The sequence below is a fragment of the Mizuhopecten yessoensis genome, unplaced genomic scaffold (genome assembly GCF_002113885.1).
Source record: "Mizuhopecten yessoensis strain PY_sf001 unplaced genomic scaffold, ASM211388v2 scaffold399, whole genome shotgun sequence".
Taxonomy (NCBI): Eukaryota; Metazoa; Mollusca; class Bivalvia; order Pectinida; family Pectinidae; genus Mizuhopecten; species Mizuhopecten yessoensis.
In genome coordinates this window covers 15,935-27,344 of record NW_018403527.1, presented here as the reverse complement: position 1 = coordinate 27,344, position 11,410 = coordinate 15,935, and the positions used below count along the sequence as shown (strand labels likewise).

The following is an 11,410-nucleotide window of genomic DNA, read 5'->3' as shown; positions in this document are numbered from 1 at the left end:
AGAAAATGACGTCATAATCACAACGTTCTATTTAGCGCGTAAATTGTTACTGTATACATATTTTTTCGCGCCAAATCCAGGACATTCTTGTGGCCACATGAATATAAATAAGAACAAAAATAGTCAATTATAATTGTTCGTATTACATTTAAGGTAAGGCCTGGCTTGACGTGACATTTATTTCAAGGGGCTGTCTATTACAGTGGATGTTTAGCCGGATCTCACGTGGCTGTCTGCGCCAACTAAAGCGGATGTTTACTTGGATCGCACGTGGATGTCTAGATCTGCGCCTACTAAAGTGGATGTTTACTTGGATCGCAAGTGGATGTCAAGATCTGCGCCTACTAAAGCGGATGTTAACTTGGATCGCACGTGGATGTCTGCGCCTACTAAAGCGGATTTTTACTTGGATCGCACATGGATGTCTGCGCCTACTACAGTGGATGTTTACCCGGATCCCACGTGGCTGTCTGCGCCTACTAAAGCGGAAGTTTACCATGATCGGACGTGACTGTCTGCGCCTACTACAGTGGATGTTAACATGGATCCGTTTTCCTCCCCCGCCCTTTACAGCGCAGGAAAATTGGATTAAGTCTCCTTTTTTAACATTAAAATATATACTCGTCTATACGTCTTTAGCGGGACTGCGGAATACGGTACTGTAATACTCGTCCATACGTCTGTAGCGAGACTGCGTAATACAATACTGCAATACTCGTCGATACGTCTGTAGCGGGACTGCGTAATACGATACTGTAATACTCGTCCATACTGTTCTGTAATACTCGTCTACGTCTGTAGCGGGACTGCTGAATACGATACTGTAATACTCGTCCATACGTCTGTAGCGGGACTGCGTAATACGATACTGTAATACTCGTCCATACGTCTGTAGCGGGACAGCGTAATACGATACTGCAATACTCCTCCATACTGTTTTGTAATACTCGTCTATACATCAGTAGCGGGACTGCGGCATACGATACTGTAATACTCGTCCATAGGTCTGAAGCGGGACTGGGTAATACGATACTGTCATACTCGTCGATACATCTGTGGCGGGACTGCGAAATACGGTACTGTAATATTCGTCCATACGTCTGTAGCTGGATTGCGTAATGCGATACTGTAATACTAGTCCATACTGTTATGTAATACTCGTCCATACGACTGTAATACTCGTCGATACGTCTGTAGCGGGACTGCGTAATACTGTACTGTAATACTCGTCGATACGTTTGTAGCGGGACTGCGTAATACGATACAGTAATACTCGTCTATACGTTTATAGTGGGAGTGCGGAATACGGTACTGTAATACTCGTCCATACTGTTCTGTAATACTCGTCTATACGACTGAAGCGGGACTGCGGAATACGATACTGTAATACTCGTACATACGTCTGTAGCGGGATTGCGTAATACGATACTGTAATACTCGTCTATACGTCTGTAGCGGGATTGCGTAAAACGATACTGCAATACTCGTCATTACCGTTTTTTAAAACTCGTCTATACGTCTGTAGCGGGACTGCATAATATGGTACTGTAATACTCGTCCATACGTCTGTAGCGGGACTGCGGAATACGGTAATGTAATACTCGTCCATACGTCTGTAGCGGGATTGAGGTATCCGGTACTGTAGTCCTCGTCCATACGTCTGTAGCGGGACTGCGTAATACTATACTGTAATACTCGTCGATACGTCTGTAGCGGGACTGCGTAATACGATACTGTAATACTCGTCCATACATGTATGTCTGTAGCGGGACTGCGTAATACGGTACTGTAATACTCTACCATACTGATCTATAATACTCGTCGATACGTCTGTAGCGGGACTGCGTAATACTATACTGTAATACTCGTCTATACGTCTGTAGCGGGATTGTGGAATACGATACTGTAATACTCGTCTATACGTCTGTAGCGGGATTGTGGAATACGATACTGTAATACTCGTCTATACGTCTGTAGCGGGATTGCGGAATACGATACTGTAATACTCGTCTATACGTCTGTAGCGGGACTGCGTAATACTATACTGTAATACTCGTCCACACGTCTGTAGCGGGACTGCGTAATGCCTATACTGTAATACTCGTCCATACTGTTATGTAATACTCGTCTATACATCTGTAGCGGGACTGCGTAATACGATACTGTAATACTCGTCCATACATGTATGTCTGTAGCGGGACTGCGTAATACGGTACTGTAATACTCTACCATACTGATCTATAATACTCGTCGATACGTCTGTAGCGGGACTGCGTAATACTATACTGTAATCCTCGTCGATACGTCTGTAGCGGGACTGCGTAATACGATACTGTAATCCTCGTCCATACATGTACGTCTGTAGCGGGACTGCGTAATACGGTACTGTAATACTCGTCCATACGTCTGTAGCGGAAATTCGGAATACGGTACTGTTAAACTCCTCCATACGTCTGTAGCGGGACTGCGTAATACTATTCTGTAATACTCGTCGATACGTCTGTAGCGGGACTGCGTAATACTATACTGTAGTACTCGTCGATACGTCTGTAGCGGGACTGCGGAATACGGTACTGTAATACTCGTCCATACGTCTGTAGCGGGAATTCGGAATACGGTACTGTTAAACTCCTCCATACGTCTGTAGCGGGACTGCGTAATACTATACTGTAATACTCGTCCATACGTATGTAGCGGGACTGCGGAATACGGTACTGTAATACTCGTCCATACGTCTGTAGCGGGACTGCGTAATACGATACTGTACTACTCATCCATACGTCTGTAGCGGGACTGCGGAATACGGTAATGTACTACTCATCCATACGTCTGTAGCGGTACTGCGTAATACTATACTGTAATACTCGTCCATACGTCTGTAGCGGGACTGCGGAATACTGTACTGTAATACTGGTCCATACGTCTGTAGCGGGACTGCCTAATACGATACTGTACTACTCATCCATACGTCTGTAGCGGGACTGCGTAATACGATACTGTAATACTCGTCCATACGTCTGTAGCGGGACTGCGGAATTCTGTACTGTAATACTGGTCCATACGTCTGTAGCGGGGCTGCCTAATACGATACTGTACTACTCATCCATAGCGGGACTGCGTAATACGATACTGTAATACTCGTTCATACGTCTGTAGCGCGACTGCGGAATACGGTACTGTAGTCCTCGTTCATACGTCTGTAGCGGGACTGCGTAATACTATACTGTAATACTCGTTCATACTTCTGTAGCAGTCCTCGTCCATACGTCTGTAGCGGGACTGCGTAATACTATACTGTAATACTCGTTGATACGTCTGTAGCGGGACTGCGTAATACTATCCTGTAATACTCGTCCATACGTCTGTAGCGGGACTGCGTAATACGATACAAGTTCAAGTCATAACATATATACAAAACAATACAGAGACAACATACAATATGATACACACACACATACACACCTAAGCACTCACACACACACACACACATACACAATTCAACTTTTATTCCTTAAGTTTGACAACTTATTGGATAACTATACCTTACAATAAATTACAAATGATATATACGTATATGTATTGTGCAATCAACACTCATTATCACTCCCACATCATTATTGTGCACTCAACAATCATTAACGCTCTCACATCATCATCATCATCATCATCATCATCATCACCATCCTCTTCATCATCATCATCATCAGCATCATTTACATCTGACATTAACAACAACAACATGTATTCCGTAATGATACAAATGTCAATAATACATAAATAGACATTTATATAAATTATATTGATGTGCATGTTTACGTCACTCGTGCCTTATTTGCCTCAAAAATGTATCTAGCAAGTTTACGAATAACGCTGATATTATCAGCACTTAGTAACTGTACAAGTTTAAACATTGAAGGATTTCGCCAGTAATATGGTTTTATGTATTTTACTCTCAGAATATGAAAATTGTTACATATTAAAATAAAATGATATTCGTCTTCAATATCTGAAATGCAGCTCATACAGTGTCTTTGTTCTCTCGTTATGTTATTGTATCTACCAGTCTCAATAGCTAAATTATGTGCAGAAAGACGAAGTTTAGATAAACAGATCCGGTATTTCATTGGAATATACTTTGTCAAATAGTATTGAAGAGTATGGTGATTTGCTAAGTGCTTATATAAAATACATTTAGGTGAGGTTTCTAATAGCCCTCTCAGATATTGTTGACTTTGATCAAATATTCTTTGCTTTATCATGTACAAAATACTTTTATGGTTATATGAATAATAATTTGTCCATACATCTGCGAATCCGAGAGAAAAAAGACAATGTTTGACATACTTAACCCAGTTAAAGCAATTGCCTGTATTGCTACTACTTAAAAAGGAATACGCAGTTTGCAAAATACAATTTTTCGAATCCATTAGTTTTAACCAATATTTTATCATTCTGAATTTTCTTATATTTTCCAAAGGATGTCGACCTAATTCAAAATAAACCATTGCGTTGCAAGTCGACTTCTTAACTTTTAAAATCTTCTTACAAAAGTGTAGGTGTAACCTCTCAATATCCGTACCTTTTGTAGATCCCCATACTTCACATGCGTAATGCAATATACTACAAACATACGTATCAAATAAATGCAATAACGTTGTACAGTTTAGGCTCAAGTTAGAAGAGCTTGAAAAAAGAGCATACATGGCCTTTCTTCCTTGGTCAGATAACTGTTTCTGTATATGATTAAATTTATTATTGAATTTCAGTTTTACTCCTAGGTAGCTGAAAACATCTACAACTTCCACCTCCAAACCATTATACATCCATCTTTCTCTATCTCGTATACTACCACCGTTTCTAAATACAACTACTTTGGTTTTCTCAGTGTTAACTGTTAATTTCCATTTAGTAGAATACACATTCAGATTATCTAAAAGACTCTGTAAACCTTCAATAGTTTCGGAAAACAATACTAAGTCATCTGCATACATTAACAAAAACAAACTTTATTCACCAAAGTCATAGTCCGTTGCACCATTTTCAATAAATGAGGTTTCAAAATCATTAACAAAAACTGAGAACAGTAAAGGCGATAATATTTCCCCTTGCATTAATTCCAACACTGCACTCAAAATAATTAGAACATTTACCGTTAGTTGATACACAAGATTTAACTGATTTGTAAAATGATTTTATGACGGATAACATTTTCCCTCGAATACCAAGCTTAGTCAGCTTACGCCATAAGCTTAATCTATCAACAAAATCAAACGCTTTGCGAAAGTCCACAAAGCAACAGTACAAACGTTTCTTTGAAGATAAAGTTTTCGTTATAATAGAATGTAATGCGAACATTGCATCAATCGTGCTAAGTTCTGGACGAAATCCGAATTGCGCATCAGTAATAAGGTCATATTTTGTACACACATCTAAAATACGTTTATTTAGTACAGAGGTAAACAGTTTACAAAGACAACTAATTAAACTGATACCTCTAAAGTTATTAGGGTCATTTAAAACACCTTTCTTACGGACAGGAATAATTATGGCTGACGACCAATTAAAAGGAAAATAACAAGATTCTAGTATAGAATTAAACGAAGGTTGGTGAGGCTGAGGGTACGCCGAGCTTTGTCCGGGCATTTGGTGTGTAGTCGGAGGTTGGGGAGGCTGAGGGTACGCCGAGCTTTGTCCGGGTATTTGGTGTGTAATCGAAGGTTGGTGAGGCTGAGGATACGCCTAGCTTTGTCCGGGTATTTGGTGTATAGTGGGAGGTTGGTGAGGCTGTGGATACGCCGCGCTTTGTCCGGGTATTTGGTGTGTAGTCGGAGGTTGGTGAGGCTGAGGATACGCCGAGCTTTGTTCGGGTATTTGGTGTGTAGTCGGAGGTTGGTGAGGCTGATGGTACGCCGAGCTTTGTCCGGGTATTTGGTGTGTAGTCGGAGAAGGATGATAATCCACTGATTGGCCAGGGAGAACGTTAACGTACACCGGTTGTTGTTGTTGTTGAATTGGAGGACACGCCGGTCCTGGTTTGGGGGTAGTTGGTTGGATTGCTATCCTGTTTCCTAATTAAGAGAAAGGGGGATAGGTTACTCCTTTAATTCTGAAATTCATAATCAATGTTTCTTGAATTTATAAATATTGGTCAAGTTATCGGGAGGGTTATAAATATGAATGACCGATTAAGTAAACGTTGTTTTAAGATGGGTTGGGTTGGGTTTTCTTTAAATATCAATAGGATGATCATTTACAATCCGAATGTGTGTACGTAGATATGGTCAGCAGATTCATGCAGAATAATATACTTAGTAAAGTGCTAAACAATTGCCAAACATTTGAAGTTACAGTGTAAGTCTATCTCAGACTGTAACTCTACATTGCAGTATTTCTACAGTGTGCACTCATATGTACTGACTACAGTATAAAGTAAGCTGTACTGAGTACAGTATCAAATAATCAGTACTGACCACAGATGATATATACTGACTACATTATAAAGTAATCTGTACTGACCACAGATTATATGTATTGACTACAGTATAAGGTAAGCTATACTGACTAAAGTATAAAGAAAAACATACTGACTAAAGTATAAAGAAAAACATACAGACTACAGTATAAAGTGAGCTGCACTGACCACAGATCATATATACTAACCACAATATAAAGCAAGCTGTCGTGACTACTGTAAAAAGTAAGCTACATGTATACTGACTACAGTATAAAGTAAGCTTTACTAATTACAGTATAAAGTAAGCTGTACTGACCACAGATTTTATTTACTGACTACAGTATACAGTAAACTGTACTGACCCCAGATTATATATACTGACTACAGTATAAAGTGAGCTGCACTGACCACAGATCATATATACTAACCACAATATAAAGCAAGCTGTCGTGACTACTGTAAAAAGTAAGCTACATGTATACTGACTACAGTATAAAGTAAGCTTTACTAATTACAGTATAAAGTAAGCTGTACTGACCACAGATTTTATTTACTGACTACAGTATACAGTAAACTGTACTGACCCCAGATTATATATACTGACTACAGTATAAAGTGAGCTGCACTGACCACAGATCATATATACTAACCACAATATAAAGCAAGCTGTCGTGACTACTGTAAAAAGTAAGCTACATGTATACTGACTACAGTATAAAGTAAGCTTTACTAATTACAGTATAAAGTAAGCTGTACTGACCACAGATTTTATTTACTGACTACAGTATACAGTAAACTGTACTGACCCCAGATTATATATACTGACTACAGTATAAAGTAAGCTGTACTGACTACAGTATAAAGTAAGCTGTACTGACCCCATATTTTATTTACTGACTACAGTATAAAGTAAGCTGTACTGACCCCATATTTTATTTACTGACTACAGTATAAAGTAAGCTGTACTGACCCCAGATAATATATACTGACTACAGTATAAAGTAAGATACATGTATACTGACTACAGTATAAAGTAGGCTGTACTGACTACAGTATAAAGTAAGCTTTACTGACTACACTATAAAATAGGCTGTACTGACCCCAGATTATATATACTATAATAATAATGATGGTTATAATATCGACATTTTATATAACGCCCCATCTAGCTAGATTAAGCCACTCTAAAGCGCTTTACACTTACATAGAAATATAATTCATACAATCAGTAACCACTAGACCTATGCCACCTGATTTTTTTTTATGAGACTTGAAGATGGAGTAACGAGTAACACTGACTGTCGAGAATGGATTTGACCATATTGTAACAGCCAACATTTTGGGATTGTTTTTTTGATATTTTATTTTTTTAAGTTTGATATTTTTGAAGATATTAACAAGCTGATCTATATATTATTTGATATAATATCAATTGAACTGATCTTTCAATAATAGATGAATAACTTAATTATAAAGCACAATTAATTAAATTTCACAACACGCATATTAGTATATATCTTAGTCATTTACTGAGGAAACCAAATATGTAAGTATTTATTAGTACCTTACAGGTGTATAAGTGATAAACAAAAATCATTTTTAAAGAATCAATGTGGTTTTAGAAATAAAATAGTATTATTGTTTATTTGAATAACCTGGAATACGAAATCCAAAAGGAATTTTTCGAATGAAGACAGCTATGTTTAGGAGTTTGAAAAGTTTGGGAATAAGCGGAAATATTCATGTATCGATTATATTCATTTAAAAAAATCACACTTTTCAGGTGAGCATTGGCCATGTTTTTATAATATAACAATTTCTTACTGAACATGTCAAATCCCTACAGGTATTTTTGACCCAGTTGGTGGTCACGTGCCACACAAAATTAGGGAAACAAAATTGACCGGTGAATACATTGATTTTTGGCTGCTAGTAAAAACCGGGGATGAATTGGTACAGCACGTGTCTGATTTTGATGGCGATTTGGTGGTAACAGATGGTTGTTTAACCGCTGTCAAACAAAAAGGCAAACTCATAACTATTATTCATGTCTGGACAAAAACCTTTATGTTCTTTATGAGTATTGTGCTAGAAAAATGGCCAGATAAAGCTCAAGAACTTGTCAAGTACATGCATGATGCCCGTCTTGCCGCTGAACGGGGTTCCGGTCTCGGGTGGGCAAAGTCTGACGAGCAATACAGACTCCGAAAAGTCCGGCAACCTCACACATCTTGGGGGTCTTGGATAATGAACTTTGGCTTATGTTTGTGGCCGCAAGTCAGAATCAGTCATTAATCAAAGTCAAGGGTCCCATGGCCAGTATTCTAAAGGTCAAAGGGGGGTAACTCCCACCAACAAGGATCAACATTTTCAAAAATGGGATAAACCAGTCTGCTGGGCCTATGACAAGGGTGAGAAATGTCGATTCGGCACCATGTGCCGCTTTAGTCACACCTTTTCAAAATCTGTCAGTGCCCTTCCGGTTGCAAAGTGTACCAAATAGATTAAAATCTGAAGACGATTTACATGTATTGTCTCCTTTATTTATTTTGGCCAAAAACACCAATTAAAGTGAACATGATGGAACATTCTCTGAGAAATTATCCTTTACAAGACAAAGCACAGGAGGTAGTCAGGGGATTTAAATTTGGATTCAAACTCCAGTATAGTGGCCTACGGGTCCCAATTTTTTTCTAACAATTTTAAAAGTGTCAAGGAGGCCCCGGAAGTGATGAGAGGGAAACTTTTAGGCTACTACCCATTTGGCCGGCAGATTTTGACCAGTTAGGTTTTTGTTTTGAGGATAATTTCTACTTTGACAAATGCCTCCCCATGGGAGCCTCAATTAGTTGTACTTTATTTGAGAAATTTGCCACAGCCCTTCATTGGTTTAGTACTTCAAGGAGTCATGATTCTAATATTTTGCATTACTTAAATGACTTCTTAATGGGTGGGGAAAACAATTCAGAACAGTGTGCTCATTCTTTGAAAACATTTCAAGACTCTTGTGCGTTATGGGCTGTTCCCTTGGCACAGGAGAAAACTGTCGGCCCTACACAGGTACTCACATTTTTGGGTATTGAGTTTGATACTATTCTATTCTATTCTATTGCAAATGCGGCTCCCTGCTGATGCACATTCCTTGTAGAGATAATGTAATCGCTGACTCTCTTTCCCGTTGTGATTGGCAGCGCTTCAGGAGAGTGGCTCCCACAGAGGACAAGCATCCAGCACCAATACCAGACCATCTACGGGCGATATAGAGAGTAGATAAGGAGCTTCATCTTTATAAAAAATATGGAGTCCATCTGTCTGGACTTGGCAACCAGATATACCTCAATAATGTCAGTTTCAGTTGGATTGATTTACCGATAAATACCAAAGGTATCATACTAGTTGTATGTTGTTGACTCCCTGACTTGTAATTAAGTGTCTTCCTATCTAAACTTTAATTATCAGTGGCATTTCAAAATTTTCATTTGATACAGATTTAAAGCCATTATAGTTATTAGTATGATTTAGAACTGAGAATATTACGATCTATTTATTTAACTTCATATACTAGAGTTGAATATGTACATGATTGTTCTGTCAGCTGTATATGAAACCAGACTTGTAGTTATTAAATGTATGTAGCTGTGGGGGTACTGCCAACATTAGCCAGCATTGATCTACTAACTTCATACAATTGATTTCTTTTATGTATTGAATCATTAAGCTAAAGATAGTGTGGTGCTTGTATTTTGCAGGCTGGTAAATTTACACAACAGAGGAAAATCATCAATGTGCATATTTGCAATCTGGAGTGATTATGATGTCATCGTTTGATGATAACTTCAATATTCACTCTTTCATTGTAAATGTAGCCAACCTTTTTTACCAATAAATTATGTGACGTTAATCAGAAGTCTGTTGTTTTATCTATTGATACCCTATAGGATTATTTAGGACTATTTCCTCCCTTTTTGTGCTCACAAATAAGATTTTGGGGACATAACTTCTGACTTGCTGAAGAGAGCAAGGACATTTAAGTGATATACATGTGCAGTGTATGTGGGATGGTAAGGCAATGTGTTACATACCACTATTTGATCACATTATGTACCACTATGGGGTCTGTATAGTCAGGGTCACATTATGTACCACTATGGGATCTGTATAGTCAAGGTCTCATTATGTACCACTATGGGATCTGTATAGTCAAGTTCTCATTCATTATGTACCACTATGGGGTCTGTATAGTCAGGGTCACATTATGTACCACTACGGGGTCTGTATAGTCAGGGTCACATTATGTACCACTATGGGATCTGTATAGTCAAGGTCTCATTCATTATGTACCACTGTGGGGTATGTATAGTCAAGGTCTCATTCATTATGTACCACTACGGGGTCTGTATAGTCAGGGTCACATTATGTACCACTATGGGATCTGTATAGTCAAGGTCTCATTCATTATTTACCACTGTGGGGTATGTATAGTCAAGGTCTCATTCATTATGTACCACTACGGGGTCTGTATAGTCAGGGTCACATTATGTACCACTATGGGATCTGTATAGTCAAGGTCTCATTCATTATGTACCACTATGGGGTCTGTATAGTCAAGGTCTCATTATGTACCACTATGGGGTCTGTATAGTCAAGGTCTCATTATGTACCACTATGGGGTCTGCATAGTCTAGGTCACATTATGTACCAATGTGGGGTCTGTATAGTCAAGGTCTCATTATGGACCACTATGGAGTCTGTATAGGCAGGGTCTCATTTATTATGTACCACTATGGGGGCTATATAGTCTAGGTCACATTATGTAACAATGTGGGGTCTGTATATTCAAGGTCTCATTATGGACCACTATGGAGTCTGTATAGGCAGGGTCTCATTTATTATGTACCACTATGGGGTCTGTATAGTCAAGGTCTCATTATGTACCACTATGGGGTCTGTATAGTC

General features: G+C 38.7%; 1 long non-coding RNA gene across 1 annotated transcript in view; it reads right to left on the bottom strand.

Annotated features, from left to right (window-relative positions):
* Window positions 1-5,201: 5,201 nt before the first annotated feature.
* Window positions 5,202-11,410, bottom strand: part of LOC110447566 — a 12,461-nt gene continuing 6,252 nt past the window's right edge. The window contains exons 3-4 of the long non-coding RNA XR_002462612.1: window positions 9,523-9,702; window positions 5,202-6,068 (exon numbers count right to left, since the gene is read on the bottom strand). This is a non-coding gene — a long non-coding RNA (uncharacterized LOC110447566). The remainder of the gene's footprint in view (window positions 6,069-9,522; window positions 9,703-11,410) is intronic.